Source organism: Schistocerca americana, chromosome 4, assembly GCF_021461395.2.
Source record: "Schistocerca americana isolate TAMUIC-IGC-003095 chromosome 4, iqSchAmer2.1, whole genome shotgun sequence".
Taxonomy (NCBI): domain Eukaryota; kingdom Metazoa; phylum Arthropoda; class Insecta; order Orthoptera; family Acrididae; genus Schistocerca; species Schistocerca americana.
The window spans coordinates 239,667,026-239,681,868 of NC_060122.1; positions in this window are offsets into that span (position 1 = coordinate 239,667,026).

Sequence of the window (14,843 nt, forward strand, 5' to 3'; positions counted from 1 at the left end):
AACACATTTGAATATTTCCCCCGTAATAGTCAAATTCCTACACTGTACTTCACGAAACACAATAAAATCCTGACCAAACACAAACACATAAAAATATTTCCTCCAAAATTTCAACGACGAAAAAGCAGGACAACGATGGAATTTAACTTAGCAACCTTTCCTATAAAGAATTACAAATAAATTATAGCATTTATAACTAACAACCAGTTTAAAATTCTGTATGTTCAAACATTTGACAACGAAACTCAGAGGATCCTAACTTCGAAAACCCTGGCTAGGGAACGACAGAATGCTATTTGATGGCTCATAAGGCGACTACGTGTGTTAGAAAACTACCAAAGTCCGGAATCTTGGACCATGGTTGCCAAAGTCTTTTGTGTGGTGTCGGTTGTAATGTTTTGCATGCTCCAATGATTTGTTTCCAATCTCCGGCGCCCTATATAGAAGGGAAGCACCCCATACGAATTATGCAAATTAATTAGAGGAAATCGTAATGCCTCGTAACAGAAACGTCTTACTGAATGATAATTAACAGTGATGGTCCAATCAAGCATATGTAGGTACCACACTACACACAAAGACACATTAGTAAGAGGAAGCATCATCTAATCTGTAATAGAAAAAGTGGTCACTTTAATAATCAGGTTTATTATCGAAGAGTCAAACACCTGAGTTACCCACAGGTTATTAGCAACTGAACAACTAATACTTGGATAATAGAATTCTAATGACGAACGCTAACCTTGCCACCGGTGAGTGAACACAATAAATGTAAATTTATGTGAATAACACACGAATACCGTGTCTTTAAGCATTGTCAGTAAGCTACAGGAAGAACACGGAAAAATAGGCTCGAACGACAGTGAGATCACCAAATTTCACGTTGAAAGTAAACTAGCGGGCTGCGAAGTATTGCAGTAAAACGGATTAACTGACTTGCAGGGAGTGAGCTGAGATTGCGTCCCTTCTGAATCGGTCATCAGAATGTCGGTCCATCTTACCGCACTCATAACATAATGCGGATGGCAGCGGCGGAAGCAGCTGAATATTCTGAGCTCAGCCCTCTTTTAAGTGCTGAGGTGGAAACATCCTTCTCTGAGACTGCAAGACCCGCCTCAGTCTTTCAGCAGCCTCTGTCATTAGTTCCCCGTAGCCTAGCGTGAGGTCATCACTCTTCAAGCTCCTAGTCAAAAGTCAGTGCACTTCTGTCACCTAGATTGCTCTTTTTTGGCCGCTCAGTAATTTGACAGTTTTTCACCACCACAGAAACACACCTGCCAGTGGTTGCAGATATTGCGAGTTCCATCAGTAACTCAAGCAAAGAGGTTAAACAATCACCTACTCTTTCCGATTTTGGCTATGTCCAACCAAGAGTACACTGGGTTGAGGAGAAGAACAAATTCTTCCCCACTCTATCGTACAATCTCGAAAAAGACTTATAAGATGGCCTGCATGTAGTCACGGAGCAGAAACTGCATACTCTATGGAAAATAACAGTTAGAACCAACCAGAACGCTGGATTATGAAAATTTAAACCTAACTTTATTTTATGATGTTGCTAAGGAGGTAGTGAAGATTCGCACGCTAGCCTCCGGGAAGCGACACCTGCCTAGAGGTTCCTTATCTTGATAAAAGCCTCCTAAGAACAATGCTGCTTTTTTTATAGAAAAAAGCCATCCCATGTCCTTCTCTGAGAGTGTGCGATGAGTGGACGGAAATGCTGTGATTTCGCCCCTCACTCTGGACATTTTAATGATAGCCATCGCCTCGTATAGGGGTTATCATTTGCTGTGTAGCACATAGACTCCTAACTGTGCAATCCCTTCACCGTACTAAGAGATAGAAGTGGAAGTAAGGCAACAGATAGGACAGTCACTGGAGGTACTGAATCTTGATTGCAGTTATTACGCACTGTCAGTGATCGATTACTTGAACAAGGGATATGAGGATAAAAATGTTCTGAAATATGTTGGGTAACAGTTCCAGAGAAAACTCGCCACCTAACACAATGACAGAAATAAAACAGAAAAATTCAAGGTGAAAGGATATCAATGATAAATTTCGCCGATAAGAATTATGGACCGTGATAAATGGAATGAACAGTCTAACAATTACAGACTACGGACTAAGAGTCAACAAAAGTGATATGAAGATAAAGAAGAGTAGCAGAAATGAGATTTGTTGGGGATCACGAAGTACAAGCAAAATTATGACTGGTAGACGAAGCAAGGAAGATTTAAGAAATAAAACAGCAGATGCGAAGAGGGTATTTTTTCTCTAAAAGAAATCAAGTATCAAATGTTGGCCTTAGACTGGGGAAGAAGTTTCTGAGAATGTACGTTTCGAGCACATTAAATATGGAAGTTAATCATTGATAGTTAGAAAACTACAAGAGAATACAATCAAAACGTTCGAGACATGATGTACACGCTGAAATTAAAAGCGGTGGCAAGAAATGAATAAGTTCTCCACAGGTGTGGAGATTGAAGGAATATGTAGAAGACACTAGGCAAAGGGGTGAGATGATAGAATCTGTGATAAGACATTGAAGAATTACAAGGTATTACAGGGGCTGCAGAGCGTAAAAACTGTAGGGGAAGATAGAGACTGGAATATATTCAATAAACAGGTAATGGAACACGGTGGGTGTAAGTGCTACACTGAGATGAAAAGATTAGCACAGGAGAGAAAGTTGTGGCGTGCTACATCAGACAAATCAGAAGACAAAAAAGTTTATCTTTAGAGCGCATTCATTAGATACAAATCAGTCAACGTACGGTCTCATCTCAAAGTTGCATCAGCTCTGCCACAAACGAGAGATTGCAGAAAGTACTGGTCGCTGCACTTTCTTCATCTCCACGCCTGATGTGCCCATGGCAGGCTGTATATCTATGTTCAACTCATCCTTTCTTGTGTGTTTATGTATGATACTGTGTCAATTTTCGCTGTGTTTTTCCACCTTTTACGGTATAAATTGGACTCTAAGGAGATTGCCGGCCGGGGTGGCCGAGCGGTTCTAGGCGCTACAGTCTGGAACCGTGCGACCACTACGATCGCAGGTTCGAATCCTGCCTCGGGCACGGACGTGTGTGCTGTCCTTAGGTTAGTTACGTTTAAGTAGTTCTAAGTTCTAGGGGACTGATGACGTCAGAAGTTAAGTCCTATAGTGCTCAGAGCCATTTGAACCATTTGAACTCTAGGGAGACTAATGCTGACTTATTTATTTTATGATAGGAAGGTAACCTGTCATAGAACACGCAATTTAAAGCATTCGATATCAGAAGCATTGACATTTCTAAACAGTTAGACTCAACGAAAATCTCGGCGGCGATAACTTGGACAAACTTTTGTCTCAGCCTAGACAGCCTGGACATATACTACAGACGTGACGCAACGAGTCTTTGTCGCGCTTACTTGAGGTATTCCACGAAATGGTGTTTGCCGGTGATTCAGCGATTGGCGACACATAGCTCTCACGGGTGTATTTGAGTTTCCTGGCCAGAAATATTGGAAATGTTTCCGTATGATGCGTCACACGCGTCGCTCTCATCGAGCTTACCAAGCGAAGAGGCACCACGTCACTGCTGTAGAGGAAGATTCATGAAGTTCCCAGAAAGGAGCAGTTGCGTCGTGGGCATATTTAGTGGCACGATTAGGAGGAAACGGGTCCCTGCATACCATCTAGCGTGACTGCGCTTTCTGGCGTAGTTTTCCACACCAACGTTCCGGAGTCCCTGGAGGCAGGCAGCCAAATGGAAACAGCAGCTCGTGCGCCCAGTGGCGCAAGTTTGAATTACATGAGGGTCATTTCGAAACTAATGTCTTCTACTTCTTGTGTCGACTTTGAATATCCGAACCAGATTATGTTGATGTAGTACGAATTTTTCAATCTCCCCGCTAATGTACTGTTTGTTTCGTAGTCCCGCGACCATCAGAAACATGGTGTCTTGCATCGGGGTGTGTATTAGACGTGGAATTCCTCACCTATTGGGAAGCGTAGACTTCCGCTAAAGGTGTATGGAGACGATGCAATAGACGTGAGTATGTGAGGAAGTAGGTACTGCGTTTCTGTAGTAGTGAATAGGGAGTGCACGAAAAGCCGCACCTCCATCGACCCTTCTGAACAGCGACTCGATTAGGTCTTCCGTAGTGATAGGCGGATTACAACCAAGGAATAGTGTGCAAAACTGAATTTCGGCTGTAATGTCTTAAACAAAGAAGCTTACAGCCTTGGTCATCCGTGATCCACGCAGAGTAGTTGATGTATTTAATCTATATTTCACAGAAATGCAAACAATTTGATAGAAAAGTAACAAGAAACAACTTCTGGAAACAGATGAGCAAAAAATCTATTTACAAGAGAAAACAGTCTTTTTGCATCGAACAGATGAAAAGTAAATATTGACTATTATAAAGGATTTGGATCTTGTTCAACTGTGTTAGAAAAAGTGATCAGGGGCTGGCGAAAAGAAATGAGTCAGTTCAACTTTCCAAATGGAATCAGGCTAGGCCGCAAACAGTCTCGGCTTACATTTGGATGCCTCGCGTTTGCAGATGATACTAGTGTTTTTTTGTAGAGAATCTACAAACTGCAACTAAACAGACTGAAGTCCTCAAGGAAACAGCAGTGATGGCAGGATTGCAAATATCTTTTGAGAAGACACAATATATAAACATAAATACCACTGATCCATTGTCGACAATGAGGACCACGTATGACGACATCAAAAGAGTTCAGAGGTTCAAGTACCTAGGAGAGATTTTGACTCCAAACAATGAAAAGGCAGCACTTGAAGAACGGGCAAGAAAAATGGAAATAGCATTCAGATTGTGTCAGAACACATACAAATCTAAATCGCTCTCGTACCAGGCCAAATTCCGACACTACAGCACAGTCGTCAAACCTGAATGTTTACATGCATCTGAGACAATAGCCAGGAAGGGACTTTCAGACTTGGAAAAGAAAGAAAGGAAATTCCTAAGAAAGATTCTTGAGCCCAGAAAAATATCAAAGATCAAATCAAGAACTTTATCAACGATTTGAAAATATCACCACCACAATGAAGAAAAGAAGACTGTCTTTATATGGGCATATTAAAATAATGGAATCAGAGAGGCTCGCCAACAATATTTTCCTCTTCCAGGAGAACAGGAAGATACAAGTTCCATGGGTGAAAGAAGTGCACTGGGATCTAGAAAAATGCGGGATCACGGCAGAAGAAATTGTGAACAGGCAGATCTTCAGGAAAAAGGTTGCATAGGTGAAGGAATTGTTCGAGGAGAAAACGAGGAAGAACAGAGTATTCTCGGCAGAAGAACGTGCACGAGGGAGCCAACGGATGAAGGAGTACTGGCGAAAGAGGGAGGAAGAGAACTTTAGAGAGCGAGGGAAGCTGTGTAAACGTAGCCCATAGATGGCTGTAACGAAAATAAATAAATAAAGGAATTAAAATCAAAATTTTGCTTAGGCATAGATCATGTTCTCGATTACATATTAAAAAAAAATATGCAACGGTACTGACTACCTCTTCTTTACAACTCTCCATTTTTTTTCCAGAAAAACTAAAATGGTCCAAGGTAAAGCCACTGTTCAAGAACATGTATCAACCATTTATTCGCATCCTAAATTTTGGTTGTAAATAGTAATTCACGAAGTGTATAGTAGAATAACTATAAACAAAGATACTTTGTGTATGTGATGGACAGTTGTATGGCGATGGCCAAATACCAATACATAAATAAATAATCTGTTCAAGAAGGGAGACGAGAGAGACACTGAATGAAACCCGTTTGGCTGTCAAGAGACAAATTCGTCATACCTTCAATGACTACCGTAGCAGAATATTGTCCAGTGATCTTTCACAAAACCCAAAGAAATACTGGTCGTACATAAAGGCTGTTAGTGGCACCAAAGTTAGTGTACAGTATCTAGTGAATGAGACAGGAACCGAACTTGAGGGCAGCAACTCAAAAGCTGAATTCTTAACTCCATTTCCAAATATTCCTTTACAAAGGGAAACCTAGGAGAGCTGCCCAAATTAATCCTCGTACCTCTGTAAAGATGAATGAAATAAAGATTAGCGTCAGTAGTGGTGAGAAACAGCTGAAATCGTTAAAATTGAACAAAGCTCCAGAGCCCAATGGATTCCCTGTCAGATTATCAATACTGAATTTGCGGCTGAGTTAGCCCCTACTCTAACCATAATCTGTCGTAGTTCCCTTGAACAAAAAGACGTGCCCAGTTCTTGGAAAAAAGCATAGGACACACCCATATACAAGAAGGGTAGTAGAAGTGATTCATAAAACTACCGTCTAATGACATTGACATCGATTTGTTGTAGAATCTTAGAACATATTCTGAGTTAAAACATAATGATGTATCTTGAATAGAACCTCCTTCTCAATGACAACCATCATGGATTCCGAAAATATCGATCACGTGAAACCCAACTAGCACTTCTCTCTGGTGACATACTGAAAGCTTTGGATCAAGGCAGTCAGATAGGTGCTGTATTTCTTGATGTCTGAAAAACATTTGACTCATTACCACACATAAGTACTATCATTTGGGGTATAAAGTGAAATTTGGGACTGGACTGAGGACTCCTTGGTAGCGAGGACGCAGCGTGTTATCTTGGATGGAAAGTCATCGTCAGATGTAGGATTAACTTTAGGTATGCGCCAGAAAAGTGTGTTGGGACCCTTGCTGTTCATGTTTTTATATTAATGTCCTTGTAGACAATATTAATAGTAAAATCAGGCTTTTTGCTGATGATGCACTTATCAGTAATGAAGGACTATCTGCAAGAAGCTGCATATATAATAAGTCAGATCTTGATGAGATTTCAAAGTGGTGCAGATATAGTCAATTTGCTTTAAATGTTCAGAAACGTAAAATTTTGTTCTTCACAGAAACAAAAACTGTAGTATCCTATGACTATAATATCACTGAGTCACTGCTGGAACCAGCCAACTCCTGCAAATACTTGGGTGTAACACTTTGTAGGGATATGTAATGGAATGGTCACATAGGTTCAGTCGTGGGTAAAACAGGAGGTAGACTTCGGTTTATTGGTAGAATACTGGAGAAGTGCAGTAAATCTACAAAGAAGATTGCTTACATATCACTCGTGCGACCTGTTCTGGATTATTGTTTAAGTGTGTGCGACCCGTACCAGATAGGACTAACAAAAAATTAATTCAATAATACTAGTGCCTCTTATGATAATAGTTAGCTGATGTCTCTGTACATCCGTTTATAATCTCTTGTAAATCATAGCTAGTGGCTGGCAGGCACACCGCTCCTCTCAACCTCTCACTTCAGACCTGCTACCGACTCGCTTCACATCTCGCTAACTACTGACTTCCTACGAACGCTAAAGTGCGGTCTCTCCTGCCAACAATGCTTTCTGGTGCAGACAATCCCTGCTACCATTACAAAATGTATCAATGTGCGGTCATTCCCGCTCTTTTCTTAAAATGTATCCATACGTGGTCTCTCCCGCCCTTTTTAAAATTATATCAATGTGCGGTCTCTCTTGCCAACAATACTTTGGTGCAGACATTCCCTGCTACCACAATTACTTCCAACATGACAGATATTAATTATTCCTACTTAATCCTATTAATAAAATATAAACATCTTTCAAAAATTGTGGTTTGACAATAGACAACTACCCCGAGAAAGTATATAACAAAGTTTCAAGAAGCAGGTTGAAATGATAACTCTGGGAATCTACTGCAACCCTCTACATGTCGCTCACATAGGAATCGTGAAGATAAGATTAGAATAATTACTGCACGCACAGAGACATCCAAACAATTGAATGGCAGAGGAAGAAACCCGAATAACTGGTGTGATGGGGCGTACTCTCTGCCATGAGCCTCATGGTGGTTCGCAGAGTATAGATGTAGATGTAGATGTGTAAACGAAAAGAACCTCAGACCAACATCTCAGCTGTCTGATTTTTATAAAATATTAGAAAAAGTATTCCATTCTTACAGAAAAATAATCTTGTGTCAAGTACCCAACGTAGATTCATAGAACTCGACGGAAACTGCCATTTTTTTTGTTTTGTTAATGAAGCTTTGATAGCAACAGACCAAAGGAAGCATGCATCGGCAATATTTCTGGATCTTACAAAAACTTTTGATGCGATAGACCACAATTACTACTTCAAAAATTGGAATATGTAGGAAAGAGGGGCTTGGTACAGGAACTGGTGACAGCATACCTGAAAAACAGGGAGAAGATAGTAGAAATTATGCATCACGAAGAAAAAACGTTATGTACAGATACTAGTCTAAAAGAAAAGGAATTAAATATACTGTGCCCCGAGGTTAATTTTTGGGTCTACTGTTGTTCTTGCTACTTGTCAATAACCTAGAGTCATCCATACTCCCAAAAGTATGAAAAAATTTGCGGATGACACAAAAGTACTGATAAAGGCAAAACTGTTGCATAACTACGACATGAAACACAAAATTGCACCACACACGCTGCAGAATGGTTCGCTAAGAACCACCTTATAGTTAACTGCAAAGCGCCTTCATACCACACAAAACAAACATCCGTTAACTCCCACCATAAATCTGTTTAATAAACAATTATAAATCGTATACTAACCAAAATTTCTAGGAATTTGCATTCAGGAAATCATTGAAAGCGACACACACATCTCAAGTCCATCAGCATGACGTTAAGCACGATATGCTAGGATATAAGCACACTTGCTAGGCGTACAACGAAAGAAACATTAAAATGTGTATTATGCCCAAGCGGAATCAATCACTACCGAGATATGGGATGATTTTTTGGGAGAACTCCCCAATAAGCAAAAGAGATCATTAGGACAGTTGAAAATTATACGCCTATAAACTCTTACAAACCCCTTTGGAAAGCACTCCAGATACTACCACGGTCATGCGTATGCATTATTGAGATAGTTGCCTGCATAAAGAAACTTTCAGAGACTGAAAGAAACTTATTATGTACAAATCAAGTAGGCCACCAGGCAAAAATTGGACCTTCACAGTGTGTATGCAAGCACAAATCTTAGACAATGGACCACTACCAACAGTTACAAACTTTACAATGAACTTCCCCACCAAATCAAGACAAAACAAATACAAAAATTCAAAGCGGCTCTAAAAACACATTTGCAGGACAGGTGCTATTACACTGTAAACGAATACCTGGTGACATAAATTTGAATTATTTACTTTTCTTGTATTATTTATCTAAAATTGCTTTTGTTATCCATTGTACTATATATTAGGGTGTATTACTATTTTAATGTATTGCATTTCAGTGATTTACTATACTGTATTATGTGCTTAAAATTATTTATGTTACTGAATCAGTGTTACTGTTACGTACTACGTATCTTAAATTCTGTACAAATGTTCAAAGTAAGCGATGTCCTATGCCAAAGATTGAAGAATGGATACTTAATAAATAAAACAGTGTGCGGGATAGATCCTGAAAATTTCTACGTACAGCAAAAAGTCATGGAATGGAAATTTGTCGGATCTGCTGGACCAATACTAGGTTGTAGGTGACAACTTTCTGAAGACCATCATCACCGTAAATGAGACGTTACGTCACCACTACGAGCTGGAATTCAAAAGACATTTCACGGAGTGGTAACATGCGATTTCTCCAAGGAAGTAGTTCCACATACAGACATCTGCAGATAAAGAGATGTACAGAGTCTCCTGGGATAGGATACGACTCCTCTTCTACCCTAAAGTAACTATCGATTCATAGTACCACAAGAGGACACGTCCAAGTATCCAGGGATAGGTCAGAAAAAAGGACCTTGTCGACGATACGTCAGACGATAACGACAGACCTCACAAAAGTTCGCGACCACGGGACTCTTTGAAAAATTTGATAGGATTTTCCTACGACATCCACTGCAAAATTCTGATTTACCACATTCCTACTTCCATTGCTATGGGTCAATGAAAGAGGAACCCACACGACCAATATTTTTCAGACTCAGACGCTGCCCAGAATACCGCAAGACAGCGGCAAGCCTCGGCTGGGTATGGTTTTTATGAGCCCAGGTTGAGGGGTCTTGTTCACCTTTGGTAAAAACGATTAACACATGGTAGTGATTACATGCAAAAATAAAAGTATGGAATTCAAAATTTTGCTCTTTGTAACTGTGTTATTGTGCTTTCTACATCTGTTTTAGCCTCCATGAAAATAAATAATTTATTATGTCAGGATCGTGTAATCACTACTAACATTCGCATAACTGGTTTCACGATGAGACTCCCTTTTATAAAGTTACGGCATGGTGTCTATTTTATTGACATATTCAAACCATTTTTATTATGTTCGGAATACCTATCTAAAGTATACACATCATGACGAATTTATGTGTGGATTAATTTTCGCCTCAGAAGATGACAGTAATGTATTGAGACTAGTAATTTCAATATTTCTATTAATTAGGATTTTGGCATAATAAACTGTCATAAGAACATGGACCATGGACCTTGCCGTTGGTGGGGAGGCTTGCGTGCCTCAACGATACAGATAGCCGTAACGTAGGTGCAACCACAACGGAGGGGTATCTGTTGAGATGCCAGACAAACGTGTGGTTCCTGAAGAAGGGCAGCAGCCTTTTCAGTAGTTGCAGGAGCATCAGTCTGAATGATTGACTGATCTGGCCCTGTAACACTAACAAAAACGGCCTTACTGTTTTGGTACTGCGAACGGCTCAAAACAAGGCGTTCTACGGATCGGAGCGTGGAATGTCAGATCCCTTAATCGGGCAGGTAGGTTAGAAAATTTAAAAAGGGAAATGGATAGGTTAAAGTTAGATATAGTGGGAATTAGTGAAGTTCGGTGGCAGGATGAATAAGACTTTTGGTCAAGTGAATACAGGGTTAGAAATACAAAATCAAATAGGGGTAATGCAGGAGTAGGTTTAATAATGAATAAAAAAAATAGGAGTGCGGGTAAGCTACTACAAACAGCATAGTGAACGCATTATTGTGGCAAAGATAGACACGAAGACCACGCCTACTACAGTAGTACAAGTTTATATGCCAACTAACTCTGCAGATGATAAAGAAATTTATGAAATGTATGATGAGATAAAAGAAATTATTCAGGTAGTGAAGGGAGATGAAAATTTATTAGTCATGGGCGACTGAAATTCGACAGTAGGAAAAGGAAGAGAAGAAAGCGTAGTAGGTTAATATTGATTGGGGCTAAGAAATGAAAGAGGAAGCCGCCGGGTGAATTTTGCACAGAGCATAACGTAATCATAGCTAACACTTGGTTCAAGAATCATGAAAGAAGGTTGTATACATGGAAGAACCCTGGAGATACTAAAAGGTTTCAGATAGATTATATAATGCTAAGACAGAGATTTAGGAACCAGACTTTAAATTGTAAGACATTTCCAGGGGCAAATGTGGACTCTGACCACAATCTATTGGTTATGAACTGTAGATTAAAACTGAAGAAACTGCAAAAAGGTGGAAATTTAAGGAGATGGGACCTGGATAAATTGAGAGAACCAGAGGTTGTACAGAGTTTCAGGTAGGGCATAAGGGAACAATTGACAGAATGGGGGAAAGAAATACAGTAGAAGAAGAATGGGTAGCTTTGAGGGATGAAGTAGTGAAGGCAGCAGAGGATGAAGTAGGTTAAAAGACGAGGGCTAGTAGAAATCCTTGGGTAACAGAAGAGATAGCGAATTTAATTGATGAAAGGAGAAAATACAAAAATGCAGCAAGTGAAGCAGGCAAAAAGGAATACAAACGTCTCAAAAATGAGATCTACAGGAAGTGCAAAATGGCTAAGCAGGGATGGCTAGAGGACAAATGTAAGGATGTAGAGGCTTATCTCATGTGGGGTAAGATAGATACTGCCTACAGGAAAATTAAAGAGACCTTTGGAGAAAAGACAACCACTTGCATGCATATCAAGAGCTCAGATGGAAACCCAGTTCTAAGCAAAGAAGGGAAAGCAGAAAGGTGGAAGGAGTATATAGAGGGTCTATACAAGGGCGATGTTCTTGAGAACAATACTATGAAAATGGAAGAGGAGGTAGATGAAGATGAAATGGGAGATATGATACTGCGTGAAGAGTTTGACAGAGCACTGAAAGACCTAAGTCGAAACAAGGCCCCGTGAGTAGACAACATTCCATTAGAACTACTGACAGCCTTGGGAGAGCCTGTCATGACATAACTCTACCATCTGGTGAGCAAGATGTATGAGACAGGCGAAATTCCCTCAACTTCAAGAAGAATATAATAATTCCAATCCCAAAGAAAGCAGGTGTTGACAGATGTGAAAATTACCGAACTATCAGTTTAATAAGCCACAGCTGCAAAATACTAACGCGAATTCTTTACAGACGAATGGAAAAACTGGTAGAAGCCGACCACAGGGAAGATCAGTTTGGATTTCGTAGTAATATTGGAACACGTGAGGCAATACTGACCCTACGACTTATCTTAGAAGAAAGATTAAGGAAAGGCAAACCTACGTTTCTAGCATTTGTAGGCTTAGAGAAAGCTTTTGACAATGTTGACTGGAATACTCTCTTTCAAATTCTGAAGGTGGAAGGGGTAAAATACAGGGAGCGAAAGTCTATTAGCAATGGCAGTTATAGGAGTCAAGGGACATGAAAGGGATGCAGTGGTTGGGAGGGGGTGAGACAGGGTTGTAGCCTCTCTCCGATGCTATTCAATCTGTATATTGAGCAAGCAGTAAAGGAAACAAAAGAAAAGTTCGGAGTAGGTATTAAAATCCATGGAGAAAAAATAAAAACTTTGAGGTTCGCCGATGACATTGTAATTCTGTCAGAGACAGCACAGGACTTGGAAGTGCAGTTGAACGGAATGGACAGTGTCTTGAAAGGAGGTTAAAAGATGAACATCAACAAAAGCAAAACGAGGGTAATGGAATGTAGTCGAATTAAGTCGGGTGATTCTGAGGGAATTAGATTAGAAAATGAGACACTTAAAGTAGTAAAGGAGTTTTGCTATTTGGGAAGCAAAATAACTGATGATGGTCGAAGTAGAGAGAATATAAAATGTAGACTGATAATGGCAAGGAAAGCGTTTCTGAAGAAGAGAAATTTGTTAACATCGAGAATAGATTTAAGTCTCAGGAAGTCGTTTCTGAAAGTATTTGTATGGAGTGTAGCCATGTACGGAAGTGAAACATGGACGATAAATAGTTTAGACAAGAAGAGAATAGATGCTTTCGAAATGTGACGCTACAGAAGAATGCTGAAGATTAGATGGGTAGATCACATAACTAATGAGGAGGTATTGAATAGAATTGGGGAGAAGAGGAGTTTGTGGCACAACTTGACTAGAAGAAGGCATCGGTTGGTAGGACATGTTCTGAGGCATCAAGGAATCACCAATTTTGTACTGGAGGGCAGCGTGGAGGGTAAAAATCGTAGAAGGAGATCAAGAGATGAATACATTAAGCAGATTCAGAAGGATGTAGGCTGCAGTAGGTACTGGGAGATGAAGAGGCTTGCACAGGATAGAGTAGCATGGTGAGCTGCATCAAACCAGTCTCAGGACTGAAGACCACAACAACAACAACAAGAACATTTGTAAGAACGCTAGCTTCTATTTGCCAATGCATCAACTGTGATGCCGACCGCATAACGAGGTCTCATACAAAAGTTGGTTTCTCAATACAGTCGCTGCCAGATGCATCAACGAATCCGAGACTTTGGAGTGGTCAGCTTGACAGAATGTCAATTCTAAGGGGATGGGTTCGATTCCCGGTTGGGTCGGAGATTTTCTCCACTCAAGGACTGAGTGTTGTGTTGCCCTAATCATCATCATTTCATCACCATCGACGAGCAAGTCGCCGAAGTGGCGCCAAATCGAAAGATTTGCACCTGGCGAACAGTCTACCCGACGGGAGGCCCTAGTCACACGACATCCATCACCCATCCATCCCATACGACGACACTATCATCTTACCACAGATCTGGATGCGTGCTAATTGGACAGTTATCTGAACATACCATGATATAGTGAATAGCACTCTGATGTGAAACTACACTATTGGCCGTTAAAATTGCTACACCAAGAAGAAATTCAGATGATAAACGGGTATTCATTGGACAAATATACACTCCTGGAAATGGAAAAAGAACACATTGACACCGGTGTGTCAGACCCACCATACTTGCTCCGGACACTGCGAGAGGGCTGTGCAAGCAATGATCACACGGACGGCACAGCGGACACACCAGGAACCGCGGTGTTGGCCGTCGAATGGCGCTAGCTGCAGAGCATTTGTGCACCGCTGCCGTCAGTGTCAGCCAGTTTGCCGTGGCATACGGAGCTCCATCGCAGTCTTTAACACTGGTAGCACGCCGCGACAGCGTGGACGTGAACCGTATGTGCTGTTGACGGACTTTGAGCGAGGGCGTATAGTGGGCATGCGGGAGGCCGGGTGGACGTACCGCCGAATTGCTCAACACGTGGGGCGTGAGGTCTCCACAGTACATCGATGTTGTCGCCAGTGGTCGGCGGAAGGTGCACGTGCCCGTCGACCTGGGACCGGACCGCAGCGACGCACGGATGCACGCCAAGACCGTAGGATCCTATGCAGTGCCGTTGGGGACCGCACCGCCACTTCCCAGCAAATTAGGGACACTGTTGCTCCTGGGGTATCGGCGAGGACCATTCGCAACCGTCTCCATGAAGCTGGGCTACGGTCCCGCACACCGTTAGGCCGTCTTCCGCTCACGCCCCAACATCGTGCAGCCCGCCTCCAGTAGTGTCGCGACAGGCGTGAATGGAGGGACGAATGGAGACGTGTCGTCTTCAGCGAT